This window comes from Aythya ferina (assembly GCF_964211825.1).
Source record: "Aythya ferina genome assembly, contig: HAP1_SCAFFOLD_57, whole genome shotgun sequence".
Classification (NCBI taxonomy): domain Eukaryota; kingdom Metazoa; phylum Chordata; class Aves; order Anseriformes; family Anatidae; genus Aythya; species Aythya ferina.
In genome coordinates this window covers 549999-567617 of record NW_028181450.1, presented here as the reverse complement: position 1 = coordinate 567617, position 17619 = coordinate 549999, and the positions used below count along the sequence as shown (strand labels likewise).

The window sequence follows — 17619 nt, the reverse complement described above, 5'->3', positions numbered from 1 at the left end:
CTTACACTTACTCTTACCCTAAACCTTACCCTTACCCTAACACTTACCCTTATCGTAAACCTTACCCTTTCTGCTACACTTACCATTAGCCTAAATCTAAATCTTACACTTACCCTTACTTGAACCGAATACTTACCCTTACGTTTCCCTCACCCTAACCCTAAAATTAACCCTAACCATTATTCTAACCCTTACCTTCACCCATACCCTTACACTCACCCTTACCCTTACATTACCATAACTCTTACCCACACCATAACCCATACCCTAACACATATTTGTACCCTTAACCTTACCGTTACCCTTACCCTTACCCTTACTCTATCCGTTACCCTTACGCTTACCCTTAACATAAACCTTACCATTAATCTTACCCTTACGCTAACCCTTACCCTATCCCTTACACTTTTCCTTATCCATACCCTTAACCTTACCCCAACCCTTACCCTTAAGCTGAACCTAACCCTAAACCTTACCCCAAACCTTTCCCTGAACCTTACATTAACCATAACCTTTAACCTAAACCTTACACTTACTCTTAACCTTAACCTTACCCTTAACCTTACCCTTAACCTTAAGCTAGTACTTAACCTTACATTTTTCTCACCCTAATCCTAAAATTAACCCTAACCATTACCCTAACACTTAACCGTTACACTTACCCTTATTCTATCCGTTACCCTTACGCTTTCCCTTAACATAAACCTTACCCTTGACCTTACCCTTACCATAAGCCATACAACAACACTTAAATGTACACTTACGCTTACACTTACCCTAGCAATTACTCGTACAATTACCCTTACCCTTAACCTAAGCCGAAACTTTAAACCTTACAGTAAACCTTACCCTTTCTGCTACACTTACCCTTAGCCTAAATCTAAACCTTACACTTACCCTTACTGTAACCCTCACCCTTATCATTACCAATACCCTTACTCTTACCCTAACCCTTACAATTACCTGTACTTTTACACATACCCTTACACTTACACTTACCCTTACTCTTAAACTTACACTAACCCTTACCCTTAACTAAATCTAACCCTTACACTAAACATCATCCTTACCCTTACCATTATCCCTTCTCTTACCCTTATCCTAAACGTTTCCCAAACCCTTACCCTTACATTAAACCTAACCCTTACCATAACTCTTAACCTTATCCTTAAACTTAACCTAATACTTACCCTTATGTTTCCCTCACCCTAAACCTAAAATTAGCCTAACCATTACCCTAACACTTACCCTTACTCTAACGCTTACCCTGAACTGTACCCTTACACTTCCACTTACCCACTTAAGTGTAAGAGTTAGGATAACGTTAACCTTAAGGGTGACCCTTTAGCTTATCCTTAATGTTTATGGTTAGGTTAAGAAAAAGGGTAATGGTTTGGTAAGGGTAAGGTTAAGGGTAATTTTACGAGTAATTGCTAGGGTAAGTGTAAGCGTAAGTGTACATGTAAGTGTTGTTGTATGGCTTATGGTAAGGGTAAGGTCAAGGGTAAGGTTTATGTTAAGGGTAAGCGTAAGGGTAAGGGATAGAGTAAGGGTAAGGGTAAGGTTAAGGGTAACGGTAAGGTTAAGGGTACAAATATGTGTTAGGGTATGGGTTATGGTATGGGTAAGAATTAGGGTAAGTGTAAGGGTAAGGGTCAGGGTAATGGTAAGAGTAAGGGTTAGGGTTAGGGTAAGGTTAAGTGTTAGGGTAATGGTTAGGGTTAATTTTAGGGTTAGGGTGAGGGAAACGTAAGGGTAAGGATTAGGTTACAGCTAAGGTTAAGGTTAAGAGTAAGTGTAAGGTTTAGGGTAAGGGTTAGGGTTAATTTAAGGGTCAGGGTAAGGGTTGGGGTAAGGTTTAGGGTAAGGGTTAGGTTAAGGGTAAGTGTTAGGGTAAGAGTAAGGTTAATGGTAACCGTAAGTGTAAAGGTAAGGGTTAGGGTAAGGGTAAGAATAAGGGTATGGGTAATGGTAAGGGTGAGGGTTAGGCTAAGGGTAAGTGTAAGGTTTAGATTTAGGCTAAGGGTAAGTGTAGCAGAAAGGGTAAGGTTTACGGTAAGGGTAAGTGTTAGGATAAGGGTAAGGTTTAGGTTTAGGTTAAGGGTAAGGGATAGGGTAAGGGATAGGGATAGGGTAAGGTAAGGGTAAGGGTTAGGGTAACAGTAAGGGTAAGGGTACGGGTAGAAGTATGTGTTAGAGTAGAGGTTATGATAAGGGTAAGGGTAAGGGTAAGGGTAAGGGTTAGGGTAAGAGTAAGTGTAAGGGTATGTGTAAGTGTACGGGTCACTGTAAGTGTTAGAGTAAGGGTTATGTTAGGGGTAACTGTTAGGGTAATGGTTAGGGTTAATTTTAGGGTTAGTGTGAGGAAAACGAAAAGGTAAGTATTAGGTTAAGGTTAAGAGCAAGTGTAAGGTTTAGGTTAAGGGTAAGGGTTAATGTAATGGTACTGGAAAGGGTTCAGGTAAGGTTTAGGGTTAGAGTTAGGTTAGGGTTAAGTGTTAGGAAAAGGGTAAGTTGTATGTATAAGAATAAGTGTGAGAGTAAGGGTATTGGTAATGATAAGGGTGAGGGTTAAGGATAAGGTATAAGGATAAGAGTATTTTAATTTTTTAATTCAATTAATTTTAAATTAAATTTTTTTAATTTAATTAATTAATATTTTAATTGTACGAGTAATTGTTAGGGTAAGTTTAAGCGTAAGTGTACATTTAAGTGTTGTTGTATGGCTTATTTTAAGGGTAAGGTTAAGTGTTAGCGTAATGGTTATGGTTAATTATAGGGTTAGGGTGAGAAAAACGTAAGGTTAAGTATTAGCTTAAGGTTAAGGGTAAGGTTAATGTTAAGAGTAAGTGTAAGGTTTAGGGTAAGGGTTAGGGTTAATGTAAGGGTCAGGGTAAGGGTTGGGGTAAGGTTTAGGGTAAGGGTTAGGTTCAGGATAAGTGTTAGGGTAAGTGTAAGGTTAATGGTAACCGTAAGTGTAAAGGTAAGGGTTAGGGTAAGGATAAGGGTATGGGTAATGGTAAGGGTGAGGGTTATGCTAAGACTAAGTGTAAGGTTTAGATTTAGGCTAAGGGTAAGTGTAGCAGAAAGGGTAAGCTTTAAAGTAAGGTTTAAGGTTTAGGGTTAGGTTAAGTGTAAGGGTAAGGGTACGGGTCAGGGTAAGGGTTAGAGTAAGGGTTTGAGTATGGGTAAGGGTAAGGGTTAGGATAAGTGTAAGGGTGCAAGCAAGGATTAGGGCAAGAGTAAGTGTAAGGGTAATAGAAAGGGTTAGGGTAAGTGTAAGGGTAAGGGAATGTGTTAGGATATGTTTTAGGGGAAGCAGAAGGGTAAGGGTTAGGTTAAGTGTAAGGGGAAGGGGAAGGTAAGGGGAAGGGTTGGAGTAAGGTATAGGGTAAGGGTAAGGTTATGGTTAAAGGAAAGAGTAAGGGTAAGGAAAAAGTAAAGGTAAGGATTTGGGTAATGGTAAGGGTGAGAAGGGTTAGGGTAAGGGTTACGGTAAGGGTTAGGTAACGCAGTGTACAACCTGGGACGTCACACGCAGAGCTGCCTCTGGCAAGGTGAGTGAGGAACAGATGTAGCAGTTGTTGTGTTGTAGGTCTCACTGTTCCTCTAAGCATCCCCTCTTTGTCTTTTAGAGGTGTTGTAGCTGTTTGAAGAGGGTAGATTGAAGCATCTGCCTCGGGGGCTGGTAAGCGGCAGAGGTAAGGGAGCAGATGAGAGTAACTTACCTAGTTGTGCTGTGTCTTTGGATGCTGCATCGGCCTATGCGTTTCTTTTTCTTTCACAGGTGTCTCGCACAGGCTCAAAGGAGCAAACTGCACTCTGAAGAGCTGTGTAAGAAGAGGGGCTGGTCATGAGCTGGGTTGGAGCAGAACGACCAAGTAGCACAAGGTGACTATGAAAGGTGTCCGTCTTGCTTTGCAGGTGCCGTGGCAGGCTCTCCACAGAAGTGGATAAGGATATGAGATAAGGCCAGAGAGCGACAAGGAGCGGCACGTGCAGGGATGGTTTTGAAGCGCTGCGGTGGCTTACTCTTCTGTTCATCAGGTGCCACAGGCAAGGTGGGTTGTAACATCAGTCGTCATATTTGCATGAAAGCAGTTCACTTGAATGCCACAGTGCATCTGAGTAGGGTGTTCTAGCAGAACAAGCTTGTCTGGCACAGCGGTGCCTGATGGCAGTGTGTTTCCTCAGGTGAAGAGGTGCCTGAAGCCCCATCCTATCTAGCCTGCACACAATTATCTGAGAATGAAAGCTGCTTTCCAGTAATTCAGAAAGCCAAGTTACGTCTCAGCCTTGAGCATCTCGGGCTTTGGGGCCTGTCTGTAACATTTGGCACCAGCACTAATACTTTTTTTGGCATATGTTTAGCGTTTGGGGCCTGTGTCTGGGATTTGGGCCCTGTCTCGAACCACTGGGGCTTTGTCCTGGGTTTTGGAGCCTGCCTCTAGAGTTCAGGGCCTGTGATTAGGCTTTTGGGGTCTGTGTCTGGGGGCCGGTATCTGGGGGCAAGGGGGGAGCTGCTTGTAGACCCTTGGGGCCGGCATTGAGGGGGTTGGGAGCTGACTCTACACCTTTGGGGCCTGCTTCTGGGGGCGGGGGGGGGTTGAGACCAGCATCTGGGGGAGGGGTGGGAGCTCTTTGTATTCCTTTGGAGCCTGTGTCGGGGGGCGGGGGGGGGGGGGGGGGAAGGGGAGGGTTGGTTGGGAGGTGCTTGTACACTGTTGGAGCCTGGGTTGAGGGAGGAGGTTTGGAGCTGCTTCTACACCTTTGGGCCTGGCATCGGGGGTAGGGGGTTGGGTGCTGGTTGTAGGGGCCTGTGTTTGGGGGGGGGGGCTTGGGACCTGCGTCTGGGGGAGGGGTGGGAGCTGCTTGTACACCTTTGGGGCCTGCATGTGTGGGGGGTCAGGGCCTGTATCTAGCGGGCTGGGAACTGCTTGTACAATGTAGGAATCTGTTTCTGCAGGGTGGCTGGGAGCTGTTTGTACAACTTTGGGGCCAGCATCTGGGGGTGGCTGGGAGCTGCCTGTACACTGTAGGGGCCTGTGTTTGTGGGGGCCTGGGGGGCCTCCCTCGGGGCGGGGGGGGAGGGTTGGGAGCTGCTTGTATAGGGTAGGGGGCCTGCCTGGCAGGGGTTGGGAGCTGCTTGTAGAATTTGGGTCGCTGTGTCTGGGGGGCGGTTGGGGCCTGTGTCTCAGGGGTGTTGGGAACTGGTTGTACACCTTTGGGTCCTGTCTCAGGGGGGGAGCTACTTGTACACTTTTGGGGTCTGTATTTGAGGGGGGTTGGGAGCTGCTTGTGCACTTTTGGACCTATGTTTAGGCTGGTTGGGAGTTGCTCATGCATTCTAGGTGCCTCCCTTTTGAGAAGGGTTGGGGCCTGCATCTGTGGGTGGTTGGGAGCTGCTTGTACACTATAGGGGCCATGGTCTTGGAGGGGGGTCTGGGCTGTTTATACACCTTTGTGGCCTGTGTTTGGGGGGGGGGGGGGGCCTGTGCCTGGGGAAGTTGGGAGCTGTTTGTTCACTCTAGGAGCCTCCATTTGGGGGTCTTTGGGGCCTCCCTTTGAGGGGGAGGGAGTTGGGAGTTGGTTGTACACCTCCGCATCCCGTGTCTTGGGGGGGGTGGGGGGAGTGGGACCGGTCTCTGAAGGGGCGGGTTGTGAGCTGCTTGTACACCTGTGTCGGGGGGAGGGTAGGGGGGTTGGCGGGGGTCAGGTCCGGGTCTTGGGCCAGTGTCTGGGTGGAGTCCAGTTCTTGGGAGGGGGTGGTGGGGTAGGAGCTGCTTGTGGGCAGTTGGGGTCTGCATCTGGGTGTGGTTGGTGCCTGCTTCTGTTGGCAGTTTGGGGCCTGCTTGTAGACTTGTGCAGCCTGGGTTTGGGGGCTTTTCTGTAACGTTTGGGGCCTGCATTTTTGCTTTGGGATGCATCTTGAGCTTTTGAGGCCTAGCAGTAGCATTTGGGGCCTGCATCTGGGGCTTTTCTGTAGCATTTTGGTTGCGTATTTGTGATTTGGGGCCTGTATCGTGGGTTTTGCCTTTTTTGTAGTTTCCATCTTTGTGTGTGTGTGTTTCGTTGTTGGTTGTCTGGGGTTAGGGGCAGTTTGGGGTTTGGATTAAGGTCAGTGTCATTAGCGTTAGGGGGTTGATAATAAGGGTTAGGGTTGTGGTTAGAGTTGTTAGGTTTAAGGGGAATAAGGATTTCAGGGTAAGGGGATCAAGGTTGTGGGAATAAAAATGTTTTTGCGCAGTTACATCCTGTAGAGGGAAGGAAGGTGGTATTGAGATATGCTTGCAGTGATAAGACAGCTTAACAGTGTGAAATGAGTTCATCTGATTCGTGTCAATATGGAACAATGCTAGGGCCGCATGATATGATGAAAAGTCTGAGAAAACCAGAGTGGTTAATATATATAGTTCTTGTATCTTGCAAAGGAATGGTCCAGCAATTCGGGTCAATAGGGGATAAGAGAACAAAGGGGTTTCAGAATAACTGCTAACTATTACAACTGTTGCATGGGACACTATGCAAGTGTCTGCCATCCAGCCAAGATGGACAAAGGAGATGGACAGGAGAAAAGCCTGGGAGGAGGACTACGAGCCTTCAGTACGAGCGGCCCCCAGAGGGACCACCGGAGACTGATAACGCCTGCACCAGTGGGAGGGTTTGGATTCTGGGAACTAATTAGAATAACCCTGCCTTTTGTAGAAGTAGTAATGAATATGTATTAGCCTAGCAGCATAAAAACCAACCGCCTGATGTAACTTGTGTGCGTCTTGGTGGAGCAGAGACTCCTGGCGCACCCAGCGCTGCTTGCTTACCTCTATTCATTTAATAAATTGTAAATTTCAATTGCAATCCTATTTGGGACCCAGTCATTTATTACAAGCGGGCGCTCGTCCGGGAGGGCTTTGGTTCCTGATTTCTGGTTTGATCTAGGAGAGGCACCCCCACCATTTGGTGGCTGCTGTTTGAGTCAGGTCGGAACTAATGGCATCTTGAACCTGAATAAAGGTAAGCAAAGTTTCTGATTCTTTTTTTCAGCTCCCTTGCCAGCTGCAGCACTATATTTTGCCCATAATTGTGTGTGTGAAGATCCGAACGAAGATGACGGAGTCGTAAGCATTTAAAGCGTATACCGTTCGGTTGGGTGGGGTTCGGTTGCCTGTGTGTGTAAGAGTGTGACTGAGATGGAACTTAGTTCCGAAGCGATTGTGGAGGTCTTCTAACCGCGGTTCCAATCTCCCGTGAGGGACTTGGCCGGTGAAGGACCGAAGGGATTCCTATAGGATTTGTGGGTGTGTGATAGGTCCTCGACCCCCTGCAAGACACTCTTACTAAGGTAACCAAGGGCTGTGGGAATTGCCAGAGTAAAATTCCTAGATGGGTCAGACAAAATCGAAGACCAGAGACCGGAAGAAAGGGAGCAAATTACCAGTCATACCACCAGAAAGTCCATTAGGAATAACGATTAGAAATTGGAATGATAGGGACCCCAGAAAAGGAAAAAGTAAATTAAAAATGGTCCAGTATTGTGTGACAGAATGGCCAAAGGAGCCTTTAAGACTACATGTCTTTTGGCCTGTTTTTGGATCCTTCAAAGACTGGATTTGCCAGGCCTTAAATATCCATGTTAATTCAAAGGAAGCTTTTAGCCAGGAAGAAAGTGATTATGCAGGATTATGGATCAGGAGGACTTCACGTCCTTTTCCAGCCTCAATATTTACACTAAAAGCAGGTAAGAAATTTGAAGAACAAGAAGAACATGAAAAAGAAAAAGAAGATAAACGTGAGCCGTTGGATAAGCTACCACCTCCATATCCTAACAATCCACTCCCGGCGGCTCCCCCTCCGGTGGCTGTGGTATCGCCACCAGTACCACCGTTGCCCCAGCTTCCACCACCAACAGCACCAGAATTAGACCGACCTCCGGCCGCATGCAGGAGAAGCAGGACGGATGTATCTGAGAGGGCTTCTCTATATCCCTTAAGGGAGGTAACAGGTGTATAACTGGTGCGCGTCTTGGTGGAGCAGAGACTCCCGGCGTACCCAGCACTGTTTGCTTACCTCTATTCATTCAGTGAATTGTAAACTTTGATTGTAATCCTATTTGGGACTTTTATTTATTATAACAGACAAGCTTGTAAAACGCAGACAACCAGAATCCTTACAGCAATTAGGTGGAAATCACGGCGTAAGAAACATTACCACCTCAAAGAGTAAAAACCTCAAAAGAAATGTGACTTGTAACAGGCCAGCAGCTGTGTATTTTCTGTGAAGCACCAGCTAGATTATGAACCTTGAATAGCACAGTTAAAGGGGAAACAGGGGAGGGTCCCGGTCCTCGGCAGAAAAAAAAAGTGTATAAACTGTGTATGGAATTAGTAGGCACCCTCCTGCTTGTGGGACACCCGCCATTGTAATCTCGAATAATAATGCTACTGTACTGAGATCCTCGACTCAGCCTATGCTATTTGCTACAGATAAGACAATGAACAAACATTTATGGTGTATTACCCTAAGTTTTTGGGTTAGGGTTTTTTGCGTCTTAATGTTTTGGGGTTAGGGTTTGGAGCGCCCTAAGTTTTGGGGCTAGGGCTTTGAGCATTCCTAACGTTTTGGGTTGGGTTTGGGTTTTGAGCATCCTAAGATTTTGGGTTGGGGGTTTTAGGCATAGGTCTTCAGGGTTTTAGTGTGGTAAATAGTTTGGGTTAGGTCTGTAGGGGTTTCGAGGTTTTTTTGGATGTTAGGGCTTGAGGCTTTTTTTGTAAGGGCGGTGAGGGTTCCAGTGAGTGCTGGTAAATGCAGTTCTCGAGCACTCGGCCTGTGATTGGCCATGCTGGCTGTGCGGGGAATGCTGGTAGGTGTAGTTTTCCGGCACTGGGAGGCCATGTTGTGTGCCCAGCGCATGCCGGGAGATGTAGTTCTCGGGACTCCGGACTTCCGGGAGGCCATGTTGCGTACCCACAGTATGCCGGGAAATGTAGTTTTCGGATTCGGGACTTCCGGGAGGCCATGTTGAATGCCCAGAGCATACCGGGAGATGTAGTTCTCGGGAACTAGGGTTAGGGGCTAGGGCTGGGGCTAGAGTTAGGGTTTCGGGTGAGGGTTGGGGTTGGGGGTTATTGTTAGGGTTAGTGGTTTAGGGTTAGGCTTAGAAGGTTATGGTTAGGGATAGGTTAGGGGTAGGTTTAGAGGGTTAGGGTAAGGGTTAGGGGTTAGGGGTTGGGACTGTGGTTAGGCTTAGGGTAAGGGTTAGGGTGAGGGTATTAGGGTTAGGGTTCAGGTTCAGATTAGGGTAAGGGTAAGGGTTAGGGCAAAGGTAAGTGTTAGGGTAAGGCTAAGGGTAAGGCTTAGGGTGAGGATAAGGTTTAGGGAAAGGGTTAGGTTTAGGGTAAGGGTAGGGTAAGGATTAGGGTAAGGGTAAGGATTAGGGTTAGGTTTAGGGTAAGAATAAGGGTAAGCTAATGGTTAGGATAAGGGTAAGGGTTAGGGTAAAGGTTTTCATTTGTTGAAGCTGAAACGCAGTATGCAATCTGGGACGTCACAGCCAGAGCTGCCTATGGCAAGGTGAGAGAGGAAAAGATGGAGCAGATGTTCTACTCCTAGTTTTTTCTTTATACGTAAATAAAAGTTTGAGCTAATTCCAGTTGGAAGAGTTCCAATTACTTGCTTGGTCATAATGTCTTTTAATATTGAAAGCTGCAGCAAAAGCATGGGGATTTTTGCTTCTAGAAACACCCTAGTTCTCTTGTCTGCACTATGCATGCTTTTGAGCTAAAACTGATTAAAAAATAAAAAGAAAAATCAGACACGCACACAAAAAAAAACAAAAAAAAAAACCACCACAGCTGCTGCTGCTGCTCTCTTCCTACTTCCTTGTGCTTTGCCCCTACCCTTCCCAGGTGATTGGATTTGGGTGCTAGTCGGGGCCAAATGGTATGTGAGTCCCAGGCATCCCCTCAGAGAGCTCATTCTGCTTGGGCTGCTCTTTGGGGTGTTTGTTTTTCCTTCGGTCAGTTGCAGGCTTCTTCAGGTGGATGAGAGTTTATGGACTGATGCGTTTCCAAGTAGCGAGGGGTACGCACATCTTTTTGAGGTAACAGCTAGTAGGATCTGTTAGAATAAACTAATGTAGTATTGATGCCTTTATTGCATGCAGTTCTTTATCAGGTGAGTAACTGTTGCGAGTAACTGAAGTCAATGTTACTTGGTGTGTTTGCTATGCAGTGCCTGTGCGGACTATTGCACGAGACACAGCTTTCTGACATCTGGCCCAGCAACTACTAAAGAAGGGGAGGGGAGAAGCTGAAGAACGACCAAAGGACAAAGCCTGGGAGGAAGACTACGAGCCTTCAGTACGAGCGGCCCCCAGAGGGACCACCGGAGACTGATAACGCCTGCACCAGTGGGAGGGTTTGGATTCTGGGAACTAATTAGAATAACCCTGCCTTTTGTAGAAGTAGTAATGAATATGTATTAGCCTAGCAGCATAAAAACCAGCCGCCTGATGTAACTTGTGTGCGTCTTGGTGGAGCAGAGACTCCTGGCGCACCCAGCGCTGCTTGCTTACCTCTATTCCTTTAATAAATCATAAACATTAATTGTAAGCCTATTTGGGACTCGGTCATTTATTACAAGTGGGACCTCCCGATGGGTGGAAGCTGTCGGGATAGCTCGGGATGCTGAGGCGTGGTGCTGCAAGGAGGTTGGTGGTCGGTGGCGCCCTGGGGCAGGCCGAATTGGGAGGGGGCGAGGCGGCGGGTGGTCGGTGGCTTCTGTGGAAAAGGCGCTTGTATGGGGGGGCTGCGCATTCAGAGGAACCTTGACAGGCTGCAGATAGGGGCAGGCAGGAACCTTTTGAAGTTCAGGAGAGGGAAATGCCAAGCCCTACCCCTAGGGAGAAACACCTCTGTTTACCAGCACTGGCTAGCTCGATACTGAATAAGCATTTCTTCATGGAAGGGGTGCTTTGCTATTAGAACAGGCTGCCCGGGGAAGTGGTAAGAGACCCGATCCTTAAAAGTATTGAAGAGACATGTGGACATAGCCCGGGAGTCCGGCCTCCGGCAGGGCGGGAGCTGGCTCTTCCGAGCCCCTGTGCTCCGGTCTTGTGCGACGCGTTTGCAAGCAGCACCGGGTGCCGGGTCCGACATCAGACGGTTCGGGGACGGCGATTCCGGGGCCGTCGGCTAGCGGGGGCCGGCTATGTCGTGTCCCGGGGATCCGACTTCAGGGGGCGTGGGGGCCGGCCGTGCAGTGAAGCGGGGGGCTGGCGTCCGCCGGCTTTCCAGAGAGCGGGCTTTCGGTGCCGTGCGGTTCGGTGGCCGGCCGTCCCGAAACCCTGGGCACCGGTCTTGTGCTAGACTCAGCGGGCTCCGGGGCCGAACTCGGCTTCTCGGGGCCGGCGGTCGCGGTGTCCAGGTGTCCCGCCTCGGGCGGCGCGGGGCCGGCTGTCCCTAGCAGCTGGGCTCCCAAGAGCTTCTGGGCTCCCAAGCGTCGCCCAAGACCGGATCCCAGAGAATCGGGACGGCCGGCCACACCGCTGCGACTAGCACAAGCGTCTCCCGACAACGGAGCCCAGGAGCTTGCGAGGGTCAGATTCCGCGCCCCGGGATAGAGAAACGGGGAGCGCGGGTCGGCCGGCCGCAGCTTCGCACGGGACCGAACCCCCTGTCTCCGGCACGGCCAGACCCCGAGCCGGCAGACAGCAGCCTCCCGCTTCACGGCACAGTCGGCCCCCAACCCGCCCGAGTTCTGATCGCCGGGACACGGGACAGCCGGCCGCGCCGCCCGAGGCCGGACACCTGGAGCCCGGGACCGCCGTCCCTGACAAAGCCAAAGTCGGACCCGGCCCCCGCTGCGGCTAGCACACGCGTCGCCCAGGACCGCAGCCTACGACCTCGGGACGGTCGCATCCCGCGCCTCCGGCAGGAGCTACCCGGGAGGGCAGGACGGCCTGCCGCAGCTCCGCAAGAGACCGAACCTGCTGGATTCCGGGACGGCCAGAGCCCGAGCCGGTGGGCAGCAGCCTCCCGCTTCACGGCTCAGCAGGCACCCACGTCGCCGGAGGCCGGACACACGGGCCTCGGCATCGCCGTCCCCGAACCGCACGAAGTCACACACGGTCTCCGGTGCGTCCAGCACACGCATCGCAAAGACCGGAGCCCAGATTATAGGATCAGCCAGCCCCGCGCCGCCCGAGGAAGGACCGGGAACCCGGTGCGCTTGGCACATGCGTCGCCCAAGAACGGCACCCAGGGCTGCGGGATGCCCGTGCGTCACGCAGCCCGAGTTCGGATCCCCGGAACACAGGACAACTGGCACCCGCGCCACCGGAGGACAGAATCCCGTTCCCCGGGATTGTGTTGTATTTTCTCCCCCTCCCTCTTTGAGGAGAGGGGGAGTGAGGGAGCGGTTGTGGTGGAGCTCGGCTGCCCACCTGAGTAAAACCACCACTGTCCTTTTTGTCGCCCAACGTGGGGCTCGAGGGTTGAGATAACAGTAGTATTGATTGAAGTATTTACAACTAACATATTGGTTGTCATAATGCTCGGTTTTCTGGTAATACTTTTCTGTGTGGATATGTTGTATGTAGCCCACTGTCTGTTTTCTTTTTTCCTTTACATCCGATCGGAGAAAATGTTGAAGTCTGTGCTTGTTTTTTTAACATGTTGTGCTGTAACATACTGGCCTTCAGTTTGGTTTGGTATTCAAGCCCGGCATTGTTATCCTCCTGGTCTCCTGGAGATTATATTGTTGACAATATTAAGAATTACAGTGCCTTTTTTTTTGCCCCCAGCAGTCAATCAGTGAATAATATCGGGTGTGGTGTCTTCTACTTTTCTCCCTGTGGGCTAATTACAGCAGCCTTTCAGTATCTTGGATACCCCTGGTGAGATATTATTCTCCTCTTACTAGGTGTCGTGTTTGTCTTCTTCCCCAAGGCAAAGCAGTTTATTAAGAATATTATCCAAGGACCTGTCCCCAGACAAAGTTGTGGGTGGCAAGGTGTGTGGGGGGATTTGGGCAGGTACCTATCACGGTTTTCTCCTCCAATGGTTCTAAATTTCACCCCTGAACAAGTACAAAATCCAAGAAAGTTGGTAGAATGTTTGAAAGATGTATGCCCTGACCCTGGCAATACTAGAAAACTCCACTAGCTGGCTGCACTCTGCTGGGGTCTGGCTTACGCCTATCAGATGTCAATTAACATTGCCCAGCACCCTCAAGGGGATAGGGAGGTTCTTGAATTTGATGATGAGACAGCACACACTGTGACCACCCCAGAGGACCGACCATCTTTGGTATCAGTCGCCCCCGTAGTAAAGACAAAACAGTGGAAACGGAGATCAGGTCGTTTAGTAAGGGAAGGAGCGCCTCCTATGGATGAGGGAGAAGAGGAAAAGGCAAGCGGCTCTAAAGCAGCGTTATCACGGCAACATCACGAAGAAGAGACTGAAATCATAGATGAATCAGAAACTACTCGGTCTCTATCCTTGAGTGAGCTGCGAGAAATACGAAAAGCCTTCAGTCGCCGTCCAGGTGAGCACATCCTCACTTGGCTGCTTCGACGCTGGGATAGTGGGGCCAATACCCAACAGCTAGAAGGCAACGAAGCCAAGCAGCTGGGATCCCACAAGCCTCTGGGAAGATTGAGAGGTACAATGGACTGTTAAAAACTATGCTGCGAGCATTGGGTGCTGCGACATGGAAACATTAGGATATAAACCTACCAGAGGCCACTTGGTTAGTTAACAACAGGGGGTCTGAAAGCCGTGCTGGTCCTGCTGAAACAAAACCCCTACACACTGTGGGAGAAGCTAAAGTCACTGTAGTGCATGTGGGGAAGTGGATGGGGAAGGCGGTGTGGGTTGCCCCTGCCATGGGAAAAGGCAAACCCACTCGTGGGATTGTCTTTGCCCAAGGTCCAGGGTATACCTGGTGGGTGATGCAGAAAGATGGGGATATCAAGTGTGTGCCTCAAGGAGATTTAACACTGGGAGAAAATTAATCTGTCATCCAAGTTATGTGTTGTAGGAGGACACTGCAGAACCAACGAAAGGTCAACTTTGCAAGGAACCAGGCAAGTGCAACAGTGATGTGAGCTAAGCTGGTGCTGGTGTCAAGAAAACCAACTTCGCCTGCCCTGAGTGACCACTTTGACAGATGATGGTGAAACCATCAACAGTTTTTATGAGCATTTTGGGAAAAGACCTATAGAATAAAGAGATGTACAGACATAAAAATGCTTCAATGGACAGAAAACTATGGTGATGAGACCATCTATATACTAAACTGTACCTGATTGTGACACAAATGTTATGGAATAAGGAGTGGAAGTTGTGTTGCGTCTGTCTGAGCTGGAGTCACCGTTTCACTGCAGCAGCCCGCACAGTGCTGTACTCTGCACTCGTAGCTGGAACAACACTGAAATCACTCCAGTGTTGTGCCTATTGCTGCATAGTGCTGGCACAGCATCAGGACTCTTTCCAAGTACCTAAGAGCCAGGCACGGGTGCCGGCTGTCCCGTGTTCCGGGGGTCCGAACTCGGGCTGCGTGACGCACGGGCATCCCGCAGCCCTGGGTGCCGTTCTTGGGCGACGCATGTGCCAAGCGCACCGGGTTCCCGGTCCTTCCTCGGGCGGCGCGGGGCTGGCTGATCCTATAATCTGGGCTCCGGTCTTTGCGATGCGTGTGCTGGACGCACCGGAGACCGTGTGTGACTTCGTGCGGTTCGGGGACGGCGATGCCGAGGCCCGTGTGTCCGGCCTCCGGCGGCGCGGGTGCCGGCTGTCCCGTGGGTCCGAAGTCGGGCGACGTGGGTGCCTGCCGAGCCGTGAAGCGGGAGGCTGCTGCCCACCGGCTCGGGCTCTGGCCGTCCCGGAATCCAGCAGGTTCGGTGTCTTGCGGAGCTGCGGCAGGCCGTCCTGCCCTCCCGGGTAGCTCCTGCCGGAGGCGCGGGATGCGACCGTCCCGAGGTCGTAGGCTGCGGTCCTGGGCGACGCGTGTGCTAGCCGCAGCGGGGTCCGGGTCCGACTTTGGCTTTGTCAGGGACGGCGGTCCCGGGCTCCAGGTGTCCGGCCTCGGGCGGCGCGGCCGGCTGTCCCGTGTCCCGGCGATCAGAACTCGGGCGGGTTGGGGGCCGACTGTGCCGTGAAGCGGGAGGCTGCTGTCTGCCGGCTCGGGGTCTGGCCGTGCCGGAGACAGGGGGTTCGGTCCCGTGCGAAGCTGCGGCCGGCCGACCCGCGCTCCCCGTTTCTCTATCCCGGGGCGCGGAATCTGACCCTCGCAAGCTCCTGGGCTCCGTTGTCGGGAGACGCTTGTGCTAGTCGCAGCGGTGTGGCCGGCCGTCCCGATTCTCTGGGATCCGGTCTTGGGCGACGCTTGGGAGCCCAGAAGCTCTTGGGAGCCCAGCTGCTAGGGACAGCCGGCCCCGCGCCGCCCGAGGCGGGACACCTGGACACCGCGACCGCCGGCCCCGAGAAGCCGAGTTCGGCCCCGGAGCCCGCTGAGTCTAGCACAAGACCGGTGCCCAGGGTTTCGGGACGGCCGGCCACCGAACCGCACGGCACCGAAAGCCCGCTCTCTGGAAAGCCGGCGGACGCCAGCCCCCCGCTTCACTGCACGGCCGGCCCCCACGCCCCCTGAAGTCGGATCCCCGGGACACGACATAGCCGGCCCCCGCTAGCCGACGGCCCCGGAATCGCCGTCCCCGAACCGTCTGATGTCGGACCCGGCACCCGGTGCTGCTTGCAAACGCGTCGCACAAGACCGGAGCACAGGGGCTCGGAAGAGCCAGCTCCCGCCCTGCCGGAGGCCGGACTCCCGGGCTATGTCCACATGTCTCTTCAATACTTTTAAGGATCGGGTCTCTTACCACTTCCCCGGGCAGCCTGTTCTAATAGCAAAGCACCCCTTCCATGAAGAAATGCTTATTCAGTATCGAGCTAGCCAGTGCTGGTAAACAGAGGTGTTTCTCCCTAGGGGTAGGGCTTGGCATTTCCCTCTCCTGAACTTCAAAAGGTTCCTGCCTGCCCCTATCTGCAGCCTGTCAAGGTTCCTCTGAATGCGCAGCCCCCCCATACAAGCGCCTTTTCCACAGAAGCCACCGACCACCCGCCGCCTCGCCCCCTCCCAATTCGGCCTGCCCCAGGGCGCCACCGACCACCAACCTCCTTGCAGCACCACGCCTCAGCATCCCGAGCTATCCCGACAGCTTCCACCCATCGGGAGGTCCCACTTGTAATAAATGACCGAGTCCCAAATAGGCTTACAATTAATGTTTATGATTTATTAAAGGAATAGAGGTAAGCAAGCAGCGCTGGGTGCGCCAGGAGTCTCTGCTCCACCAAGACGCACACAAGTTACATCAGGCGGCTGGTTTTTATGCTGCTAGGCTAATACATATTCATTACTACTTCTACAAAAGGCAGGGTTATTCTAATTAGTTCCCAGAATCCAAACCCTCCCACTGGTGCAGGCGTTATCAGTCTCCGGTGGTCCCTCTGGGGGCCGCTCGTACTGAAGGCTCGTAGTCTTCCTCCCAGGCTTTGTCCTTTGGTCGTTCTTCAGCTTCTCCCCTCCCCTTCTTTAGTAGTTGCTGGGCCAGATGTCAGAAAGCTGTGTCTCGTGCAATAGTCCGCACAGGCACTGCATAGCAAACACACCAAGTAACATTGACTTCAGTTACTCGCAACAGTTACTCACCTGATAAAGAACTGCATGCAATAAAGGCATCAATACTACATTAGTTTATTCTAACAGATCCTACTAGCTGTTACCTCAAAAAGATGTGCGTACCCCTCGCTACTTGGAAACGCATCAGTCCATAAACTCTCATCCACCTGAAGAAGCCTGCAACTGACCGAAGGAAAAACAAACACCCCAAAGAGCAGCCCAAGCAGAATGAGCTCTCTGAGGGGATGCCTGGGACTCACATACCATTTGGCCCCGACTAGCACCCAAATCCAATCACCTGGGAAGGGTAGGGGCAAAGCACAAGGAAGTAGGAAGAGAGCAGCAGCAGCAGCTGTGGTGGTTTTTTTTTTGTTTTTTTTTGTTTTTTTTTTGTGTGCGTGTCTGATTTTTCTTTTTATTTTTTAATCAGTTTTAGCTCAAAAGCATGCATAGTGCAGACAAGAGAACTAGGGTGTTTCTAGAAGCAAAAATCCCCATGCTTTTGCTGCAGCTTTCAATATTAAAAGACATTATGACCAAGCAAGTAATTGGAACTCTTCCAACTGGAATTAGCTCAAACTTTTATTTACGTATAAAGAAAAAACTAGGAGTAGAACATCTGCTCCATCTTTTCCTCTCTCACCTTGCCATAGGCAGCTCTGGCTGTGACGTCCCAGATTGCATACTGCGTTTCAGCTTCAACAAATGAAAACCTTTACCCTAACCCTTACCCTTATCCTAACCATTAGCTTACCCTTATTCTTACCCTAAACCTAACCCTAATCCTTACCCTTACCCTAATCCTTACCCTACCCTTACCCTAAACCTAACCCTTTCCCTAAACCTTATCCTCACCCTAAGCCTTACCCTTAGCCTTACCCTAACACTTACCCTTACCCTAATCTGAACCTGAACCCTAACCCTAATACCCTCACCCTAACC

The 17619-nt window shown here is 50.8% G+C and overlaps 3 long non-coding RNA genes across 3 annotated transcripts; 2 read left to right on the top strand and 1 right to left on the bottom strand.

The window, feature by feature from the left end:
• The first annotated feature begins 2991 nt into the window (after positions 1 to 2991).
• LOC311428364 lies at positions 2992 to 6855 on the top strand. The gene is made up of 5 exons (XR_014687662.1): positions 2992 to 3557; positions 3636 to 3701; positions 3788 to 3834; positions 3925 to 4061; positions 6530 to 6855. It is a non-coding gene; the product is annotated as an uncharacterized lncRNA (long non-coding RNA).
• Positions 6856 to 9926: 3071 nt separating this feature from the next.
• LOC311428361 lies at positions 9927 to 10612 on the top strand. The gene is made up of 2 exons (XR_014687659.1): positions 9927 to 10096; positions 10228 to 10612. It is a non-coding gene; the product is annotated as an uncharacterized lncRNA (long non-coding RNA).
• A 5591-nt stretch (positions 10613 to 16203) lies between these two features.
• On the bottom strand, positions 16204 to 16989 carry LOC311428363. Its single transcript, XR_014687661.1, has 2 exons — positions 16782 to 16989; positions 16204 to 16650 (listed from the first exon to the last, which is right to left on the bottom strand). It is a non-coding gene; the product is annotated as an uncharacterized lncRNA (long non-coding RNA).
• Between the last annotated feature and the right edge of the window lie 630 nt (positions 16990 to 17619).